The sequence below is a fragment of the Ambystoma mexicanum genome (assembly GCF_040938575.1).
Source record: "Ambystoma mexicanum isolate Mex_15411 chromosome 12 unlocalized genomic scaffold, UKY_AmexF1_1 Mex_chr12_unloc.2, whole genome shotgun sequence".
Classification (NCBI taxonomy): domain Eukaryota; kingdom Metazoa; phylum Chordata; class Amphibia; order Caudata; family Ambystomatidae; genus Ambystoma; species Ambystoma mexicanum.
The window spans coordinates 7,394,994-7,417,183 of record NW_027182323.1 but is presented as its reverse complement, the minus strand read 5'-3'; the positions used below and the strand labels follow the sequence as shown (position 1 = coordinate 7,417,183).

Genomic DNA, 22,190 nt, shown 5'->3' with positions numbered 1-22,190 from the left:
AGCTTGGAAGGTATGTGATCAAATTTGAAGAGTGGCGCTTAGCGTTCAGCCAAAGTTTGTGATCCTCCTAGTCCATTCCACCCACCCCCCTCCAACAGCTGTTTGGCCATCCCACTCCCTCCTTTTTGGATGCAGCCAGAGTACCACTAGTTTCGTATTTCCACTTCCACCACTGCACACATCACAGTCCCCAGAATTGTACAGCACATGCATTAATCCACTCCTTTTCATGCATAGCCTGTTCTTGCAGGGGTGAGTTGTCGGATTGGCTTGGGGTCCTCAGTGGCACCAATGGAGAGTGGTAGATTGAGGCAGCGTGGGCCAGCCCAGGTACTCGCATTCACAACGTGGGGTGTATCTGTGATTCTTCTGTAATGCCGGGTGATGCCTGTGCGACACACAACCTAATTCAACAGATTCCTGCGGCAGGTGTGTTCACCCACTGGATTATCATACCGGTGCGTGGCCTCGAGCATAACGTGTTCTTGCAGGAGCTATGCCCTGCAAGTTCAGAGAGTTGTGGTATCGCCAGCGGTAACAGGTGGCCCCAACAAAGTGTGGGAGTTGTTGGCAGTGTGTGCCAGGTACTCAAGACCAGCTTACAGGATGTGAGCTGCCTCTGTAAGGCAGGTCACACCTGATACCATAACATGCCTCCACAGATTTCTGCAGCAGGTGTAGTCGCCCATTTGGTTATCTTACCGGTGCATGCAATGTTGTGAATTGACGTGATTCACGGATGCTGGTTTGAGGGCCCCTCTTTTTGAGGCGAAGGACTGGCCACTTTTCTTTTAGGTGCCCGGCCGTCTTTCTTGTCCCAGTCCGAGCCTGACTGCTATATGACAGCTTTTACGCACTCTCGTGGTCATGCAGGAAGCTGATCAGCAGGCAAACCTTCCCTCCAGCATCCCACCAGAAAATGGAGGCTGGCTCCATCCCTGGATCTATACCGCAAGGGATGCAGGCCATTCTAGTATACATCACATTTCCTTCACTGTTGACAACTTTCTGCGCCGTCTAGCGGTGAAATTCGATCAGCATGACTAACTCCCCTCACCCTCTCTGGTTGTAGACGACTTTATCTGCAAGGGAAATCACCTTCAGTAAAAATGTTTATGGGTGAAATGAGCTCAGCAGGTGTTCTACTTTTCAACATTGTTTTTTTTTATCCGATTCTGTAGTATTGTGGCAAGTTTTAGATGCAGAATCATTAGCATATGCAGAACAAAATCGAATCTGAAAACTATTATTGGTAGTCTTAAGGAGAGTTTGAATGTAATGATAGCAGTGACAGCATGGAAGCCAATATACATAAATGCAATTGGCCTGGGTTTCTGGTATAAGCCGTGTTGAGGTACAGAACGACAGTGCCTTCTTAGCGCAGTAGGCAGCGCGTCAGTCTCATAATCTGAAGGTCGTGAGTTCGAGCCTCACAGAGGGCATTTACTTTTGACTATTCATTAGAATTAACTGCTTCGGGCCTTTTCAACCTTTACTTTTAAATATTATTCTCCTTCGGCTGTTGTGCAGATCCATGAAATCACTGCACATTCTCACTCCAATTCATCCATTCATAAATCAAGTCATCCATTAATAAATCACATTAATTGCAGTAACAGTGGCCTGGTTTTCGATTAATCTCAAAGGAACGCGGGATTACCAGCTCATGTCATTCAAAGTGCAGGAGAAAGATAGTTTGTGCTCGTGTGTAAAAAAGCATGTGATCCAGGCAACGTATGGTGCCGCACTCAAACCAATATATATGGATCCGGGGGAATCTCATCACGGATTACGTTGAAGGTTGACAGGAGATTTCAAAAAATGAATTCCCAAAATCACACAGGTCTGCCATTTTCTTGATATCCACTCCTGTCAATAAGAATGGTCCAGTGCCTTTGAAAGCCTACCGGTTAGTTATCAAGGCAACCTATAGATTCAAGAAAGCATCCCATTTTGGGTCCGAGAACAAGACAACTGCAGTTGCTTCATCTGAGCTGTACATTGAAACACAACACAAAAACCAAAGTCTAGCATCATCTACTCTCGGGGCATTATGTACTAATGTGCTTTAAATGGGCGGGTACTTGCCAGCCCAGAGTAGCGGCATGTCTTTTATCGGAAAGACTATGGTGTTCCTTACGAGTTTGCCGGTAAGCCGCCAACAGCAAACACAGCTTACTGCTTCCACCGCCCGATATCCCGATATTACCGGGATATTGCAGCTGGCGCAGTCACGGTAAGTGCCCATTGAGAACCACTGAATCACTGGCACCGCTGTTAACGGTGCCAGTGATACAGTGAATTCACTGCCGGCAGGGGCCTGAAAATGAGAAACAGTTCAAATGTTTTTGCCTTGAAAACAGGCAAAGACTTGGATAACTCTCTGCAACTTAATTTTGGGCTTTGAGCTACAAAATAACTAATGTCCCCTCATTACTATTCACTGACGATTACAAAGAGATGTTAAGTGTTCAAATACCACGGTGGTCGCTCTTTTCTGCCTGAGCGGGGTTGTTTACCTTGCTTGTCACACAGCCATCCTCAGATCACCGACGAGATATGAGAGAAGAGAGGCACTGCATTTTATTGCCGGCCCATACAAACCCAGAGATTTCTTGCTCTTCCCCAGGTACTCGGAGAAGAGCATGAAAACCCAGAGACCCTGGGACAATCCCCAAGGTTTGATAGGTCTCGGTGGGGCACATAACACGCCAAATGGGATTGTGGATGCTTGGGAGTTCGGAAGGGCAAGGACAGTGTCCTGTGAAACCATTTTGTGAAGTTGTCCACCCTAACAACGAGGGTTTTGCCATTCGACCAACAGCACACGGCAAATAGGTGCCCATGTCCCACCTCGTTTTGGGCTGCTGCATCAGATGCAGCCTGGAGCGGTGAGGGACATGGACACCAGACAGTGTTGCATGCTCTGACTTCAGCTCCAGTCCTGCGCGCATTTACTAGTCTGAACTTCTGAAAGAAGTCAGGTCATTTCTTTCCGGGGTCAGAGTGTACGACTCCAGAAAGAAATGATTTGACTAATTTCTGAAATCGGACTAGTGAATGCGCTCAGGGACTTAAGAAAGTAAAGTTCTAGCTGCAGCGCACACGCCGTTGTTTATCAAATGGCGCGGCGGAAACGATTGCATGTCAGTTTAGTCTGGATTTTCCAAGCTGTGTTTGGGGGACATGTTGCAGGACTTTTTTGTGGCTCGCTCCCCCACTCTTGCAATGCTGTATACTCCCCTGGGGTCAGGAGTGGCAGGGAGCGGTGTGTGGGGGTCATCTCCAAAGAATAAATGACACACCTGAAAGTTATTTGCATGGCCAGTCACTGACAGATTCCGACCTGCATTCCAGAACACCTAATTTTCCAGAAGCGCTCCTCTGAATTTGAAATGTGCAAGTCCCCAGTTTGAAACCAGATAAGAGTGCCCAATGGGTTAATGGACTGACTTCAGACCTCTCTGTATAACCTGCAGGCCACACATCCAGTTCTGGTGAGACTCCGATGCATGTTTGCTTGATAGGCTGGGAACTTTAGTCATCTCGCCTGGTCTCGAGAAGTTGCCCTGTTTGATTCGCAGCACAGAAAACTTATCAGCACTGACATTAAGCTTCACATATTTTCCTCATGTCAGTCGGGTGCAGAGAGACACGTTTGTATGCTGTGGGTTACCGAGGTAAGAGTGCACAAAACATAGGCACAATTGATAGTGGGCTTGCAGGCACTTGGAGGGGCACTAGGCGTTGGGTGACCATGCATGGCTCCACTTGTAACACACTTTTCAAAACTGTCCATCAGCCACCAAAATGCAACCTCCCCCCAAACAAAAGTTGAGAGTTGCTCAAACCCTGTATTTATACCTCAGGGGATTCAGGGCACTGTAGTTTGCATCTCATTTCCTTCACTGCTGTCAGGGGCGGACTGCCCTATCGGACGTTCTGCCACCGGCAGAATGCAATTCGGACTCGGGATGGCCTGGGGCCAGTTTTACAAGCCACCCTGGGGCCAGTTTGGAATATAACATTATTTTTGCGATTGAGTAACTTAAGTTACTTTAGGCAAGGTAATGTTACATATTGCTCTGAGTTACTCGCCGCCGCACAGCTGATGGAATGCAGAAGGCATCCATCAAAGAAGGTTAACACTTAGTAAGTGTTAACTTTGCTTTGATGAATGCACACAATAGCTGAGGCCGTGATGGGCAGTGTGTCCCCAGCCATCTGCCGGTGTGGTGCCAGGTTACACACCAAATTGTAACAAATTGTCCTGGGGGTTGGGAGGGAGAGAGCTGAGAGCTCGCCTTCTGATATGGGCGGTTCCTGTCCTGTGTTGTGTGCATGTTTGTTTTGGGTTAGGGTGGTGCGCGGGGTGACCTGCCTAGTGTATAGTCCTCCTCGCTGTGAGCGTCGGGGCAGCGACCAGGCAACTGCCAGGGGCCTGCTGCTGCAATGTGGCTTGGGCTGGCTTGGCAGTCAATCACGTGAGCGGACCGCATGTGCATGGTGTATTGTGCTGCTGGGTCTGGGTGCGGTCGGTCACTCACCACGACAGCCCCCCGCACATTTGGTAAACAAGGAAGGAATTTTTGACATGGAGTAGCAGCCTGCAGGCCTCTGGCCCTCTGGCTATTGCAAAGCAAAGCACATGCAACTTGCAAGTGTAACAACAGCGACAAGGCCTCTATCCGGAGCTACAGCAGGCCAACAGAAGGCTCCGCCTAGCTCAACCCAGCTCTGCAACCCAGCCGAGGTGGACAGCAGAAGACATTATTTGTGCATGCACGTGGGCCGACGTGATCACAAATAGTAAGTAAAGATAAAAACATAAAATAAAGGGGCCAGTGCCCGGCCAGGTCATCTACCCTTTATAGCTTTTTTTACTCTGGAGGACTGGACTGGGCTTGTAGACCGTCTGCAAGCCCAGTACTCGAGGCCCATCCACTCCATGCAAAGACCCCTGCTGTTAAGCAACTTAAATTAACTAGTGATTGCCCTGAAGCTGCTGCCGTCTGAAACCTCTTTAAAATGAATAGAAAGGACCCGGCTACTTCTTGAAAAGGATAGATGTGCTGAAGGTCAAAAGGAGAAAGAAAGCAGAGCAGCCATCCATGCCATAGACCCGTTGAAGCATTGCTTCATTTAGAAGTCACTGTAGGCATGCCGCTAAGAGCACACCGTTTATTTTGCAGTTTTGCTTGCTTTGTACTTTTATTCTTTTGTTACTAGTATTCCTAGTGCTACCAGTAAATCTAAAAATATATGTATTTGTTAAAAATGAACCTTTATTAAGTTAACTGAATGAACAAGAAAATAATTCCCAGCACCAGATAGCAGAGTGTGTATAACTGAAATGACATACCCAGCGGGTAAACTGCCCAATGTACACATACTTCAATGGAACATGACATCATGAAAACATCCTTTTTGACAGAGTGAAATGTGCCAGTAACAATCTATATATCTTAAAGAAATATGTGCCCTAAGATCCCATTCCCTTATCTTTTACATTTCTAACAGTGAATACGCTAAAGTGTACGCATGGCAGAGTTCAATGATTTGTTTGATCTAACACAACTGTCTGTTCCATTCTGTATAGTTCAGGAAATCATGCTCCGAGTTTAGTTTCTTTTTCAAACAATTAAGTTCCATTGTGCGGCTGGCCCTGCCCATTTCTGTAACTCTCTCTCTGTAGGATCGTGCAGTACATGGAAGTGCGTGTAAACGGACTACATGCCTCCACACATTCTGCGTGTTTTATGTTCATTTAAATCGGCCGAGACGAGGTCCATGACTGCAGAGATGTTTTGGAGAGACTAACCCACCCTGTGCTGGTATCAATTTGCGACGCACATACACACTGCATATGCATACAAATATTTTTTTTATTTCTAAACTCCCCTTTTACCTGCAGTGATCTTCTTTATGGTTGGTGCAGGTCAGCAACACAGCACGCTCCACCTGATGACTGATATCTTGAAATATGCACCAAAAGTAGTTGCTTTATGTCACTAATCAAATTTTTTCAACATCGCTTTCATGGACAACGAGCAGATGAGGCATTCCAGCAATTATTAATCTGCTGATGCATCAGGTCCGGTTCTCTGGGGAGAGTACCTTGTGGTTAGCCTGGGGCAGGTAGACAGATTGGAGAATGGTGGTTCAATGTGTATGCTTCTGATGAAAAAATAAGTTGAATTAGTGCTTGGAAATGCAGGGCAAAAGATTAGATCTGTTCAGTTTTAGGTCTCTTGAAACGTGGCTCGTTCATTCAACGCCGAGCACACTCCACACAGTTTTGACCTAGCACAGCCAGTTTGATGCACCCTTCTTCCACCACTACTGCTGTAAGGGCCAGCCGTGTGCTGGAGGATCTGAGAGTTGATGGCAATGGGAACTTTGCAGGCATAGAGTCCCTGTCTATTGCCGCTCAGCATGTGAGTGCGCTTTACGTGGAAATGCCCCAGAAACTGCAGGCACATGCAGTTCACTGCAAATTTTGCTCAGTCCTGTGAACGAGACTGTAAATATGGAGCCAGAAAGTGCATTAATGTATTATCCTAATTATGTGCCTTTTTTAAGTGGACTCGCTTAACAGAGCAAAGCACAGAAGCATCATTGAGACACAAAGTTTACATATTTACTCTGCTGCTCTTATGATGCAGCTATCTGTGTGCCAGCAACAGAGCTTCACCAACCAAAAAGCACCTGTTTAAAAGAAAAACCCTCTTCAAGGTTCATGAATTCCCACCTGAATTCCTTTATGCGCTACAGAGTGCCTTGACCAATGGATAGATGAATGGATGGATGGACGGCATAGGTTGGTGTATATAGTAATGGATCCATGGATGGATGGATGGGCAGGAGGAAGTTGGGCCAGCTGGAATTTTGTGACAATGAATCTCCATATCAGTGTTTATTGCACAACTTATTTTGTTGCATGTGTTAAATCACTGAAAGTACAGTGTGTTTATATAGATTTTTCAGGTTGCCATTATCTCACCTTCTGGGACGTATAGCTTACTATTCAGGATGTGAAAATTAAAGCCACAAAATATTCTTTTGGCTTAACATGTTGCTATACGGATTTACATGTTGTCATGTGGCTCGATTATGCCATTTCTGTTTTTTGTAAGTAAACTCTATAAGACATTATTACTGAAGGCCTTGAAATCCAAACTATTTGTACCCAGTCAAGCTTGGAAGGTATGTGATCAAATTTGAAGAGTGGCGCTTAGCGTTCAGCCAAAGTTTGTGATCCTCCTAGTCCATTCCACCCACCCCCCTCCAACAGCTGTTTGGCCATCCCACTCCCTCCTTTTTGGATGCAGCCAGAGTACCACTAGTTTCGTATTTCCACTTCCACCACTGCACACATCACAGTCCCCAGAATTGTACAGCACATGCATTAATCCACTCCTTTTCATGCATAGCCTGTTCTTGCAGGGGTGAGTTGTCGGATTGGCTTGGGGTCCGCAGTGGCACCAATGGAGAGTGGTAGATTGAGGCAGCGTGGGCCAGCCCAGGTACTCGCATTCACAACGTGGGGTGTATCTGTGATTCTTCTGTAATGCCGGGTGATGCCTGTGCGACACACAACCTAATTCAACAGATTCCTGCGGCAGGTGTGTTCACCCACTGGATTATCATACCGGTGCGTGGCCTCGAGCATAACGTGTTCTTGCAGGAGCTATGCCCTGCAAGTTCAGAGAGTTGTGGTATCGCCAGCGGTAACAGGTGGCCCCAACAAAGTGTGGGAGTTGTTGGCAGTGTGTGCCAGGTACTCAAGACCAGCTTACAGGATGTGAGCTGCCTCTGTAAGGCAGGTCACACCTGATACCATAACATGCCTCCACAGATTTCTGCAGCAGGTGTAGTCGCCCATTTGGTTATCTTACCGGTGCATGCAATGTTGTGAATTGACGTGATTCACGGATGCTGGTTTGAGGGCCCCTCTTTTTGAGGCGAAGGACTGGCCACTTTTCTTTTAGGTGCCCGGCCGTCTTTCTTGTCCCAGTCCGAGCCTGACTGCTATATGACAGCTTTTACGCACTCTCGTGGTCATGCAGGAAGCTGATCAGCAGGCAAACCTTCCCTCCAGCATCCCACCAGAAAATGGAGGCTGGCTCCATCCCTGGATCTATACCGCAAGGGATGCAGGCCATTCTAGTATACATCACATTTCCTTCACTGTTGACAACTTTCTGCGCCGTCTAGCGGTGAAATTCGATCAGCATGACTAACTCCCCTCACCCTCTCTGGTTGTAGACGACTTTTTCTGCAAGGGAAATCACCTTCAGTAAAAATGTTTATGGGTGAAATGAGCTCAGCAGGTGTTCTACTTTTCAACATTGTTTTTTTTTATCCGATTCTGTAGTATTGTGGCAAGTTTTAGATGCAGAATCATTAGCATATGCAGAACAAAATCGAATCTGAAAACTATTATTGGTAGTCTTAAGGAGAGTTTGAATGTAATGATAGCAGTGACAGCATGGAAGCCAATATACATAAATGCAATTGGCCTGGGTTTCTGGTATAAGCCGTGTTGAGGTACAGAACGACAGTGCCTTCTTAGCGCAGTAGGCAGCGCGTCAGTCTCATATTCTGAAGGTCGTGAGTTCGAGCCTCACAGAGGGCATTTACTTTTGACTATTCATTAGAATTAACTGCTTCGGGCCTTTTCAACCTTTACTTTTAAATATTATTCTCCTTCGGCTGTTGTGCAGATCCATGAAATCACTGCACATTCTCACTCCAATTCATCCATTCATAAATCAAGTCATCCATTAATAAATCACATTAATTGCAGTAACAGTGGCCTGGTTTTCGATTAATCTCAAAGGAACGCGGGATTACCAGCTCATGTCATTCAAAGTGCAGGAGAAAGATAGTTTGTGCTCGTGTGTAAAAAAGCATGTGATCCAGGCAACGTATGGTGCCGCACTCAAACCAATATATATGGATCCGGGGGAATCTCATCACGGATTACGTTGAAGGTTGACAGGAGATTTCAAAAAATGAATTCCCAAAATCACACAGGTCTGCCATTTTCTTGATATCCACTCCTGTCAATAAGAATGGTCCAGTGCCTTTGAAAGCCTACCGGTTAGTTATCAAGGCAACCTATAGATTCAAGAAAGCATCCCATTTTGGGTCCGAGAACAAGACAACTGCAGTTGCTTCATCTGAGCTGTACATTGAAACACAACACAAAAACCAAAGTCTAGCATCATCTACTCTCGGGGCATTATGTACTAATGTGCTTTAAATGGGCGGGTACTTGCCAGCCCAGAGTAGCGGCATGTCTTTTATCGGAAAGACTATGGTGTTCCTTACGAGTTTGCCGGTAAGCCGCCAACAGCAAACACAGCTTACTGCTTCCACCGCCCGATATCCCGATATTACCGGGATATTGCAGCTGGCGCAGTCACGGTAAGTGCCCATTGAGAACCACTGAATCACTGGCACCGCTGTTAACGGTGCCAGTGATACAGTGAATTCACTGCCGGCAGGGGCCTGAAAATGAGAAACAGTTCAAATGTTTTTGCCTTGAAAACAGCCAAAGACTTGGATAACTCTCTGCAACTTAATTTTGGGCTTTGAGCTACAAAATAACTAATGTCCCCTCATTACTATTCACTGACGATTACAAAGAGATGTTAAGTGTTCAAATACCACGGTGGTCGCTCTTTTCTGCCTGAGCGGGGTTGTTTACCTTGCTTGTCACACAGCCATCCTCAGATCACCGACGAGATATGAGAGAAGAGAGGCACTGCATTTTATTGCCGGCCCATACAAACCCAGAGATTTCTTGCTCTTCCCCAGGTACTCGGAGAAGAGCATGAAAACCCAGAGACCCTGGGACAATCCCCAAGGTTTGATAGGTCTCGGTGGGGCACATAACACGCCAAATGGGATTGTGGATGCTTGGGAGTTCGGAAGGGCAAGGACAGTGTCCTGTGAAACCATTTTGTGAAGTTGTCCACCCTAACAACGAGGGTTTTGCCATTCGACCAACAGCACACGGCAAATAGGTGCCCATGTCCCACCTCGTTTTGGGCTGCTGCATCAGATGCAGCCTGGAGCGGTGAGGGACATGGACACCAGACAGTGTTGCATGCTCTGACTTCAGCTCCAGTCCTGCGCGCATTTACTAGTCTGAACTTCTGAAAGAAGTCAGGTCATTTCTTTCCGGGGTCAGAGTGTACGACTCCAGAAAGAAATGATTTGACTAATTTCTGAAATCGGACTAGTGAATGCGCTCAGGGACTTAAGAAAGTAAAGTTCTAGCTGCAGCGCACACGCCGTTGTTTATCAAATGGCGCGGCGGAAACGATTGCATGTCAGTTTAGTCTGGATTTTCCAAGCTGTGTTTGGGGGACATGTTGCAGGACTTTTTTGTGGTTCGCTCCCCCACTCTTGCAATGCTGTATACTCCCCTGGGGTCAGGAGTGGCAGGGAGCGGTGTGTGGGGGTCATCTCCAAAGAATAAATGACACACCTGAAAGTTATTTGCATGGCCAGTCACTGACAGATTCCGACCTGCATTCCAGAACACCTAATTTTCCAGAAGCGCTCCTCTGAATTTGAAATGTGCAAGTCCCCAGTTTGAAACCAGATAAGAGTGCCCAATGGGTTAATGGACTGACTTCAGACCTCTCTGTATAACCTGCAGGCCACACATCCAGTTCTGGTGAGACTCCGATGCATGTTTGCTTGATAGGCTGGGAACTTTAGTCATCTCGCCTGGTCTCGAGAAGTTGCCCTGTTTGATTCGCAGCACAGAAAACTTATCAGCACTGACATTAAGCTTCACATATTTTCCTCATGTCAGTCGGGTGCAGAGAGACACGTTTGTATGCTGTGGGTTACCGAGGTAAGAGTGCACAAAACATAGGCACAATTGATAGTGGGCTTGCAGGCACTTGGAGGGGCACTAGGCGTTGGGTGACCATGCATGGCTCCACTTGTAACACACTTTTCAAAACTGTCCATCAGCCACCAAAATGCAACCTCCCCCCAAACAAAAGTTGAGAGTTGCTCAAACCCTGTATTTATACCTCAGGGGATTCAGGGCACTGTAGTTTGCATCTCATTTCCTTCACTGCTGTCAGGGGCGGACTGCCCTATCGGACGTTCTGCCACCGGCAGAATGCAATTCGGACTCGGGATGGCCTGGGGCCAGTTTTACAAGCCACCCTGGGGCCAGTTTGGAATATAACATTATTTTTGCGATTGAGTAACTTAAGTTACTTTAGGCAAGGTAATGTTACATATTGCTCTGAGTTACTCGCCGCCGCACAGCTGATGGAATGCAGAAGGCATCCATCAAAGAAGGTTAACACTTAGTAAGTGTTAACTTTGCTTTGATGAATGCACACAATAGCTGAGGCCGTGATGGGCAGTGTGTGTCCCCAGCCATCTGCCGGTGTGGTGCCAGGTTAAACACCAAATTGTAACAAATTGTCCTGGGGGTTGGGAGGGAGAGAGCTGAGAGCTCGCCTTCTGATATGGGCGGTTCCTGTCCTGTGTTGTGTGCATGTTTGTTTTGGGTTAGGGTGGTGCGCGGGGTGACCTGCCTAGTGTATAGTCCTCCTCGCTGTGAGCGTCGGGGCAGCGACCAGGCAACTGCCAGGGGCCTGCTGCTGCAATGTGGCTTGGGCTGGCTTGGCAGTCAATCACGTGAGCGGACCGCATGTGCATGGTGTATTGTGCTGCTGGGTCTGGGTGCGGTCGGTCACTCACCACGACAGCCCCCCGCACATTTGGTAAACAAGGAAGGAATTTTTGACATGGAGTAGCAGCCTGCAGGCCTCTGGCCCTCTGGCTATTGCAAAGCAAAGCACATGCAACTTGCAAGTGTAACAACAGCGACAAGGCCTCTATCCGGAGCTACAGCAGGCCAACAGAAGGCTCCGCCTAGCTCAACCCAGCTCTGCAACCCAGCCGAGGTGGACAGCAGAAGACATTATTTGTGCATGCACGTGGGCCGACGTGATCACAAATAGTAAGTAAAGATAAAAACATAAAATAAAGGGGCCAGTGCCCGGCCAGGTCATCTACCCTTTATAGCTTTTTTTACTCTGGAGGACTGGACTGGGCTTGTAGACCGTCTGCAAGCCCAGTACTCGAGGCCCATCCACTCCATGCAAAGACCCCTGCTGTTAAGCAACTTAAATTAACTAGTGATTGCCCTGAAGCTGCTGCCGTCTGAAACCTCTTTAAAATGAATAGAAAGGACCCGGCTACTTCTTGAAAAGGATAGATGTGCTGAAGGTCAAAAGGAGAAAGAAAGCAGAGCAGCCATCCATGCCATAGACCCGTTGAAGCATTGCTTCATTTAGAAGTCACTGTAGGCATGCCGCTAAGAGCACACCGTTTATTTTGCAGTTTTGCTTGCTTTGTACTTTTATTCTCTTGTTACTAGTATTCCTAGTGCTACCAGTAAATCTAAAAATATATGTATTTGTTAAAAATGAACCTTTATTAAGTTAACTGAATGAACAAGAAAATAATTCCCAGCACCAGATAGCAGAGTGTGTATAACTGAAATGACATACCCAGCGGGTAAACTGCCCAATGTACACATATTTCAATGGAACATGACATCATGAAAACATCCTTTTTGACAGAGTGAAATGTCCCAGTAACAATCTATATATCTTAAAGAAATATGTGCCCTAAGATCCCATTCCCTTATCTTTTACATTTCTAACAGTGAATACGCTAAAGTGTACGCATGGCAGAGTTCAATGATTTGTTTGATCTAACACAACTGTCTGTTCCATTCTGTATAGTTCAGGAAATCATGCTCCGAGTTTAGTTTCTTTTTCAAACAATTAAGTTCCATTGTGCGGCTGGCCCTGCCCATTTCTGTAACTCTCTCTCTGTAGGATCGTGCAGTACATGGAAGTGCGTGTAAACGGACTACATGCCTCCACACATTCTGCGTGTTTTATGTTCATTTAAATCGGCCGAGACGAGGTCCATGACTGCAGAGATGTTTTGGAGAGACTAACCCACCCTGTGCTGGTATCAATTTGCGACGCACATACACACTGCATATGCATACAAATATTTTTTTTATTTCTAAACTTCCCTTTTACCTGCAGTGATCTTCTTTATGGTTGGTGCAGGTCAGCAACACAGCACGCTCCACCTGATGACTGATATCTTGAAATATGCACCAAAAGTAGTTGCTTTATGTCACTAATCAAATTTTTTCAACATCGCTTTCATGGACAACGAGCAGATGAGGCATTCCAGCAATTATTAATCTGCTGATGCATCAGGTCCGGTTCTCTGGGGAGAGTACCTTGTGGTTAGCCTGGGGCAGGTAGACAGATTGGAGAATGGTGGTTCAATGTGTATGCTTCTGATGAAAAAATAAGTTGAATTAGTGCTTGGAAATGCAGGGCAAAAGATTAGATCTGTTCAGTTTTAGGTCTCTTGAAACGTGGCTCGTTCATTCAACGCCGAGCACACTCCACACAGTTTTGACCTAGCACAGCCAGTTTGATGCACCCTTCTTCCACCACTACTGCTGTAAGGGCCAGCCGTGTGCTGGAGGATCTGAGAGTTGATGGCAATGGAAACTTTGCAGGCATAGAGTCCCTGTCTATTGCCGCTCAGCATGTGAGTGCGCTTTACGTGGAAATGCCCCAGAAACTGCAGGCACATGCAGTTCACTGCAAATTTTGCTCAGTCCTGTGAACGAGACTGTAAATATGGAGCCAGAAAGTGCATTAATGTATTATCCTAATTATGTGCCTTTTTTAAGTGGACTCGCTTAACAGAGCAAAGCACAGAAGCATCATTGAGACACAAAGTTTACATATTTACTCTGCTGCTCTTATGATGCAGCTATCTGTGTGCCAGCAACAGAGCTTCACCAACCAAAAAGCACCTGTTTAAAAGAAAAACCCTCTTCAAGGTTCATGAATTCCCACCTGAATTCCTTTATGCGCTACAGAGTGCCTTGACCAATGGATAGATGAATGGATGGATGGACGGCATAGGTTGGTGTATATAGTAATGGATCCATGGATGGATGGATGGGCAGGAGGAAGTTGGGCCAGCTGGAATTTTGTGACAATGAATCTCCATATCAGTGTTTATTGCACAACTTATTTTGTTGCATGTGTTAAATCACTGAAAGTACAGTGTGTTTATATAGATTTTTCAGGTTGCCATTATCTCACCTTCTGGGACGTATAGCTTACTATTCAGGATGTGAAAATTAAAGCCACAAAATATTCTTTTGGCTTAACATGTTGCTATACGGATTTACATGTTGTCATGTGGCTCGATTATGCCATTTCTGTTTTTTGTAAGTAAACTCTATAAGACATTATTACTGAAGGCCTTGAAATCCAAACTATTTGTACCCAGTCAAGCTTGGAAGGTATGTGATCAAATTTGAAGAGTGGCGCTTAGCGTTCAGCCAAAGTTTGTGATCCTCCTAGTCCATTCCACCCACCCCCCTCCAACAGCTGTTTGGCCATCCCACTCCCTCCTTTTTGGATGCAGCCAGAGTACCACTAGTTTCGTATTTCCACTTCCACCACTGCACACATCACAGTCCCCAGAATTGTACAGCACATGCATTAATCCACTCCTTTTCATGCATAGCCTGTTCTTGCAGGGGTGAGTTGTCGGATTGGCTTGGGGTCCTCAGTGGCACCAATGGAGAGTGGTAGATTGAGGCAGCGTGGGCCAGCCCAGGTACTCGCATTCACAACGTGGGGTGTATCTGTGATTCTTCTGTAATGCCGGGTGATGCCTGTGCGACACACAACCTAATTCAACAGATTCCTGCGGCAGGTGTGTTCACCCACTGGATTATCATACCGGTGCGTGGCCTCGAGCATAACGTGTTCTTGCAGGAGCTATGCCCTGCAAGTTCAGAGAGTTGTGGTATCGCCAGCGGTAACAGGTGGCCCCAACAAAGTGTGGGAGTTGTTGGCAGTGTGTGCCAGGTACTCAAGACCAGCTTACAGGATGTGAGCTGCCTCTGTAAGGCAGGTCACACCTGATACCATAACATGCCTCCACAGATTTCTGCAGCAGGTGTAGTCGCCCATTTGGTTATCTTACCGGTGCATGCAATGTTGTGAATTGACGTGATTCACGGATGCTGGTTTGAGGGCCCCTCTTTTTGAGGCGAAGGACTGGCCACTTTTCTTTTAGGTGCCCGGCCGTCTTTCTTGTCCCAGTCCGAGCCTGACTGCTATATGACAGCTTTTACGCACTCTCGTGGTCATGCAGGAAGCTGATCAGCAGGCAAACCTTCCCTCCAGCATCCCACCAGAAAATGGAGGCTGGCTCCATCCCTGGATCTATACCGCAAGGGATGCAGGCCATTCTAGTATACATCACATTTCCTTCACTGTTGACAACTTTCTGCGCCGTCTAGCGGTGAAATTCGATCAGCATGACTAACTCCGCTCACCCTCTCTGGTTGTAGACGACTTTATCTGCAAGGGAAATCACCTTCAGTAAAAATGTTTATGGGTGAAATGAGCTCAGCAGGTGTTCTACTTTTCAACATTGTTTTTTTTTATCCGATTCTGTAGTATTGTGGCAAGTTTTAGATGCAGAATCATTAGCATATGCAGAACAAAATCGAATCTGAAAACTATTATTGGTAGTCTTAAGGAGAGTTTGAATGTAATGATAGCAGTGACAGCATGGAAGCCAATATACATAAATGCAATTGGCCTGGGTTTCTGGTATAAGCCGTGTTGAGGTACAGAACGACAGTGCCTTCTTAGCGCAGTAGGCAGCGCGTCAGTCTCATAATCTGAAGGTCGTGAGTTCGAGCCTCACAGAGGGCATTTACTTTTGACTATTCATTAGAATTAACTGCTTCGGGCCTTTTCAACCTTTACTTTTAAATATTATTCTCCTTCGGCTGTTGTGCAGATCCATGAAATCACTGCACATTCTCACTCCAATTCATCCATTCATAAATCAAGTCATCCATTAATAAATCACATTAATTGCAGTAACAGTGGCCTGGTTTTCGATTAATCTCAAAGGAACGCGGGATTACCAGCTCATGTCATTCAAAGTGCAGGAGAAAGATAGTTTGTGCTCGTGTGTAAAAAAGCATGTGATCCAGGCAACGTATGGTGCCGCACTCAAACCAATATATATGGATCCGGGGGAATCTCATCACGGATTACGTTGAAGGTTGACAGGAGATTTCAAAAAATGAATTCCCAAAATCACACAGGTCTGCCATTTTCTTGATATCCACTCCTGTCAATAAGAATGGTCCAGTGCCTTTGAAAGCCTACCGGTTAGTTATCAAGGCAACCTATAGATTCAAGAAAGCATCCCATTTTGGGTCCGAGAACAAGACAACTGCAGTTGCTTCATCTGAGCTGTACATTGAAACACAACACAAAAACCAAAGTCTAGCATCATCTACTCTCGGGGCATTATGTACTAATGTGCTTTAAATGGGCGGGTACTTGCCAGCCCAGAGTAGCGGCATGTCTTTTATCGGAAAGACTATGGTGTTCCTTACGAGTTTGCCGGTAAGCCGCCAACAGCAAACACAGCTTACTGCTTCCACCGCCCGATATCCCGATATTACCGGGATATTGCAGCTGGCGCAGTCACGGTAAGTGCCCATTGAGAACCACTGAATCACTGGCACCGCTGTTAACGGTGCCAGTGATACAGTGAATTCACTGCCGGCAGGGGCCTGAAAATGAGAAACAGTTCAAATGTTTTTGCCTTGAAAACAGGCAAAGACTTGGATAACTCTCTGCAACTTAATTTTGGGCTTTGAGCTACAAAATAACTAATGTCCCCTCATTACTATTCACTGACGATTACAAAGAGATGTTAAGTGTTCAAATACCACGGTGGTCGCTCTTTTCTGCCTGAGCGGGGTTGTTTACCTTGCTTGTCACACAGCCATCCTCAGATCACCGACGAGATATGAGAGAAGAGAGGCACTGCATTTTATTGCCGGCCCATACAAACCCAGAGATTTCTTGCTCTTCCCCAGGTACTCGGAGAAGAGCATGAAAACCCAGAGACCCTGGGACAATCCCCAAGGTTTGATAGGTCTCGGTGGGGCACATAACACGCCAAATGGGATTGTGGATGCTTGGGAGTTCGGAAGGGCAAGGACAGTGTCCTGTGAAACCATTTTGTGAAGTTGTCCACCCTAACAACGAGGGTTTTGCCATTCGACCAACAGCACACGGCAAATAGGTGCCCATGTCCCACCTCGTTTTGGGCTGCTGCATCAGATGCAGCCTGGAGCGGTGAGGGACATGGACACCAGACAGTGTTGCATGCTCTGACTTCAGCTCCAGTCCTGCGCGCATTTACTAGTCTGAACTTCTGAAAGAAGTCAGGTCATTTCTTTCCGGGGTCAGAGTGTACGACTCCAGAAAGAAATGATTTGACTAATTTCTGAAATCGGACTAGTGAAAGCGCTCAGGGACTTAAGAAAGTAAAGTTCTAGCTGCAGCGCACACGCCGTTGTTTATCAAATGGCGCGGCGGAAACGATTGCATGTCAGTTTAGTCTGGATTTTCCAAGCTGTGTTTGGGGGACATGTTGCAGGACTTTTTTGTGGCTCGCTCCCCCACTCTTGCAATGCTGTATACTCCCCTGGGGTCAGGAGTGGCAGGGAGCGGTGTGTGGGGGTCATCTCCAAAGAATAAATGACACACCTGAAAGTTATTTGCATGGCCAGTCACTGACAGATTCCGACCTGCATTCCAGAACACCTAATTTTCCAGAAGCGCTCCTCTGAATTTGAAATGTGCAAGTCCCCAGTTTGAAACCAGATAAGAGTGCCCAATGGGTTAATGGACTGACTTCAGACCTCTCTGTATAACCTGCAGGCCACACATCCAGTTCTGGTGAGACTCCGATGCATGTTTGCTTGATAGGCTGGGAACTTTAGTCATCTCGCCTGGTCTCGAGAAGTTGCCCTGTTTGATTCGCAGCACAGAAAACTTATCAGCACTGACATTAAGCTTCACATATTTTCCTCATGTCAGTCGGGTGCAGAGAGACACGTTTGTATGCTGTGGGTTACCGAGGTAAGAGTGCACAAAACATAGGCACAATTGATAGTGGGCTTGCAGGCACTTGGAGGGGCACTAGGCGTTGGGTGACCATGCATGGCTCCACTTGTAACACACTTTTCAAAACTGTCCATCAGCCACCAAAATGCAACCTCCCCCCAAACAAAAGTTGAGAGTTGCTCAAACCCTGTATTTATACCTCAGGGGATTCAGGGCACTGTAGTTTGCATCTCATTTCCTTCACTGCTGTCAGGGGCGGACTGCCCTATCGGACGTTCTGCCACCGGCAGAATGCAATTCGGACTCGGGATGGCCTGGGGCCAGTTTTACAAGCCACCCTGGGGCCAGTTTGGAATATAACATTATTTTTGCGATTGAGTAACTTAAGTTACTTTAGGCAAGGTAATGTTACATATTGCTCTGAGTTACTCGCCGCCGCACAGCTGATGGAATGCAGAAGGCATCCATCAAAGAAGGTTAACACTTAGTAAGTGTTGACTTTGCTTTGATGAATGCACACAATAGCTGAGGCCGTGATGGGCAGTGTGTGTCCCCAGCCATCTGCAGTGTGGTGCCAGGTTAAACACCAAATTGTAACAAATTGTCCTGGGGGTTGGGAGGGAGAGAGCTGAGAGCTCGCCTTCTGATATGGGCGGTTCCTGTCCTGTGTTGTGTGCATGTTTGTTTTGGGTTAGGGTGGTGCGCGGGGTGACCTGCCTAGTGTATAGTCCTCCTCGCTGTGAGCGTCGGGGCAGCGACCAGGCAACTGCCAGGGGCCTGCTGCTGCAATGTGGCTTGGGCTGGCTTGGCAGTCAATCACGTGAGCGGACCGCATGTGCATGGTGTATTGTGCTGCTGGGTCTGGGTGCGGTCGGTCACTCACCACGACAGCCCCCCGCACATTTGGTAAACAAGGAAGGAATTTTTGACATGGAGTAGCAGCCTGCAGGCCTCTGGCCCTCTGGCTATTGCAAAGCAAAGCACATGCAACTTGCAAGTGTAACAACAGCGACAAGGCCTCTATCCGGAGCTACAGCAGGCCAACAGAAGGCTCCGCCTAGCTCAACCCAGCTCTGCAACCCAGCCGAGGTGGACAGCAGAAGACATTATTTGTGCATGCACGTGGGCCGACGTGATCACAAATAGTAAGTAAAGATAAAAACATAAAATAAAGGGGCCAGTGCCCGGCCAGGTCATCTACCCTTTATAGCTTTTTTTACTCTGGAGGACTGGACTGGGCTTGTAGACCGTCTGCAAGCCCAGTACTCGAGGCCCATCCACTCCATGCAAAGACCCCTGCTGTTAAGCAACTTAAATTAACTAGTGATTGCCCTGAAGCTGCTGCCGTCTGAAACCTCTTTAAAATGAATAGAAAGGACCCGGCTACTTCTTGAAAAGGATAGATGTGCTGAAGGTCAAAAGGAGAAAGAAAGCAGAGCAGCCATCCATGCCATAGACCCGTTGAAGCATTGCTTCATTTAGAAGTCACTGTAGGCATGCCGCTAAGAGCACACCGTTTATTTTGCAGTTTTGCTTGCTTTGTACTTTTATTCTCTTGTTACTAGTATTCCTAGTGCTACCAGTAAATCTAAAAATATATGTATTTGTTAAAAATGAACCTTTATTAAGTTAACTGAATGAACAAGAAAATAATTCCCAGCACCAGATAGCAGAGTGTGTATAACTGAAATGACATACCCAGCGGGTAAACTGCCCAATGTACACATATTTCAATGGAACATGACATCATGAAAACATCCTTTTTGACAGAGTGAAATGTCCCAGTAACAATCTATATATCTTAAAGAAATATGTGCCCTAAGATCCCATTCCCTTATCTTTTACATTTCTAACAGTGAATACGCTAAAGTGTACGCATGGCAGAGTTCAATGATTTGTTTGATCTAACACAACTGTCTGTTCCATTCTGTATAGTTCAGGAAATCATGCTCCGAGTTTAGTTTCTTTTTCAAACAATTAAGTTCCATTGTGCGGCTGGCCCTGCCCATTTCTGTAACTCTCTCTCTGTAGGATCGTGCAGTACATGGAAGTGCGTGTAAACGGACTACATGCCTCCACACATTCTGCGTGTTTTATGTTCATTTAAATCGGCCGAGACGAGGTCCATGACTGCAGAGATGTTTTGGAGAGACTAACCCACCCTGTGCTGGTATCAATTTGCGACGCACATACACACTGCATATGCATACAAATATTTTTTTTATTTCTAAACTTCCCTTTTACCTGCAGTGATCTTCTTTATGGTTGGTGCAGGTCAGCAACACAGCACGCTCCACCTGATGACTGATATCTTGAAATATGCACCAAAAGTAGTTGCTTTATGTCACTAATCAAATGTTTTCAACATCGCTTTCATGGACAACGAGCAGATGAGGCATTCCAGCAATTATTAATCTGCTGATGCATCAGGTCCGGTTCTCTGGGGAGAGTACCTTGTGGTTAGCCTGGGGCAGGTAGACAGATTGGAGAATGGTGGTTCAATGTGTATGCTTCTGATGAAAAAATAAGTTGAATTAGTGCTTGGAAATGCAGGGCAAAAGATTAGATCTGTTCAGTTTTAGGTCTCTTGAAACGTGGCTCGTTCATTCAACGCCGAGCACACTCCACACAGTTTTGACCTAGCACAGCCAGTTTGATGCACCCTTCTTCCACCACTACTGCTGTAAGGGCCAGCCGTGTGCTGGAGGATCTGAGAGTTGATGGCAATGGAAACTTTGCAGGCATAGAGTCCCTGTCTATTGCCGCTCAGCATGTGAGTGCGCTTTACGTGGAAATGCCCCAGAAACTGCAGGCACATGCAGTTCACTGCAAATTTTGCTCAGTCCTGTGAACGAGACTGTAAATATGGAGCCAGAAAGTGCATTAATGTATTATCCTAATTATGTGCCTTTTTTAAGTGGACTCGCTTAACAGAGCAAAGCACAGAAGCATCATTGAGACACAAAGTTTACATATTTACTCTGCTGCTCTTATGATGCAGCTATCTGTGTGCCAGCAACAGAGCTTCACCAACCAAAAAGCACCTGTTTAAAAGAAAAACCCTCTTCAAGGTTCATGAATTCCCACCTGAATTCCTTTATGCGCTACAGAGTGCCTTGACCAATGGATAGATGAATGGATGGATGGACGGCATAGGTTGGTGTATATAGTAATGGATCCATGGATGGATGGATGGGCAGGAGGAAGTTGGGCCAGCTGGAATTTTGTGACAATGAATCTCCATATCAGTGTTTATTGCACAACTTATTTTGTTGCATGTGTTAAATCACTGAAAGTACAGTGTGTTTATATAGATTTTTCAGGTTGCCATTATCTCACCTTCTGGGACGTATCGCTTACTATTCAGGATGTGAAAATTAAAGCCACAAAATATTCTTTTGGCTTAACATGTTGCTATACGGATTTACATGTTGTCATGTGGCTCGATTATGCCATTTCTGTTTTTTGTAAGTAAACTCTATAAGACATTATTACTGAAGGCCTTGAAATCCAAACTATTTGTACCCAGTCAAGCTTGGAAGGTATGTGATCAAATTTGAAGAGTGGCGCTTAGCGTTCAGCCAAAGTTTGTGATCCTCCTAGTCCATTCCACCCACCCCCCTCCAACAGCTGTTTGGCCATCCCACTCCCTCCTTTTTGGATGCAGCCAGAGTACCACTAGTTTCGTATTTCCACTTCCACCACTGCACACATCACAGTCCCCAGAATTGTACAGCACATGCATTAATCCACTCCTTTTCATGCATAGCCTGTTCTTGCAGGGGTGAGTTGTCGGATTGGCTTGGGGTCCGCGGTGGCACCAATGGAGAGTGGTAGATTGAGGCAGCGTGGGCCAGCCCAGGTACTCGCATTCACAACGTGGGGTGTATCTGTGATTCTTCTGTAATGCCGGGTGATGCCTGTGCGACACACAACCTAATTCAACAGATTCCTGCGGCAGGTGTGTTCACCCACTGGATTATCATACCGGTGCGTGGCCTCGAGCATAACGTGTTCTTGCAGGAGCTATGCCCTGCAAGTTCAGAGAGTTGTGGTATCGCCAGCGGTAACAGGTGGCCCCAACAAAGTGTGGGAGTTGTTGGCAGTGTGTGCCAGGTACTCAAGACCAGC

The 22,190-nt window shown here is 46.5% G+C and overlaps 3 non-coding genes across 3 annotated transcripts; all 3 read left to right on the top strand.

Annotated features, from left to right (window-relative positions):
- The first annotated feature begins 1,369 nt into the window (after positions 1-1,369).
- TRNAM-CAU (transfer RNA methionine (anticodon CAU)) lies at positions 1,370-1,442 on the top strand. Its single transcript has one exon. It is a non-coding gene; the product is annotated as a tRNA-Met (tRNA).
- Positions 1,443-8,565: 7,123 nt separating this feature from the next.
- On the top strand, positions 8,566-8,638 carry TRNAM-CAU (transfer RNA methionine (anticodon CAU)). The gene has a single exon. It is a non-coding gene; the product is annotated as a tRNA-Met (tRNA).
- Positions 8,639-15,763: 7,125 nt separating this feature from the next.
- On the top strand, positions 15,764-15,836 carry TRNAM-CAU (transfer RNA methionine (anticodon CAU)). The gene has a single exon. It is a non-coding gene; the product is annotated as a tRNA-Met (tRNA).
- The last annotated feature ends 6,354 nt before the right edge of the window (positions 15,837-22,190 follow it).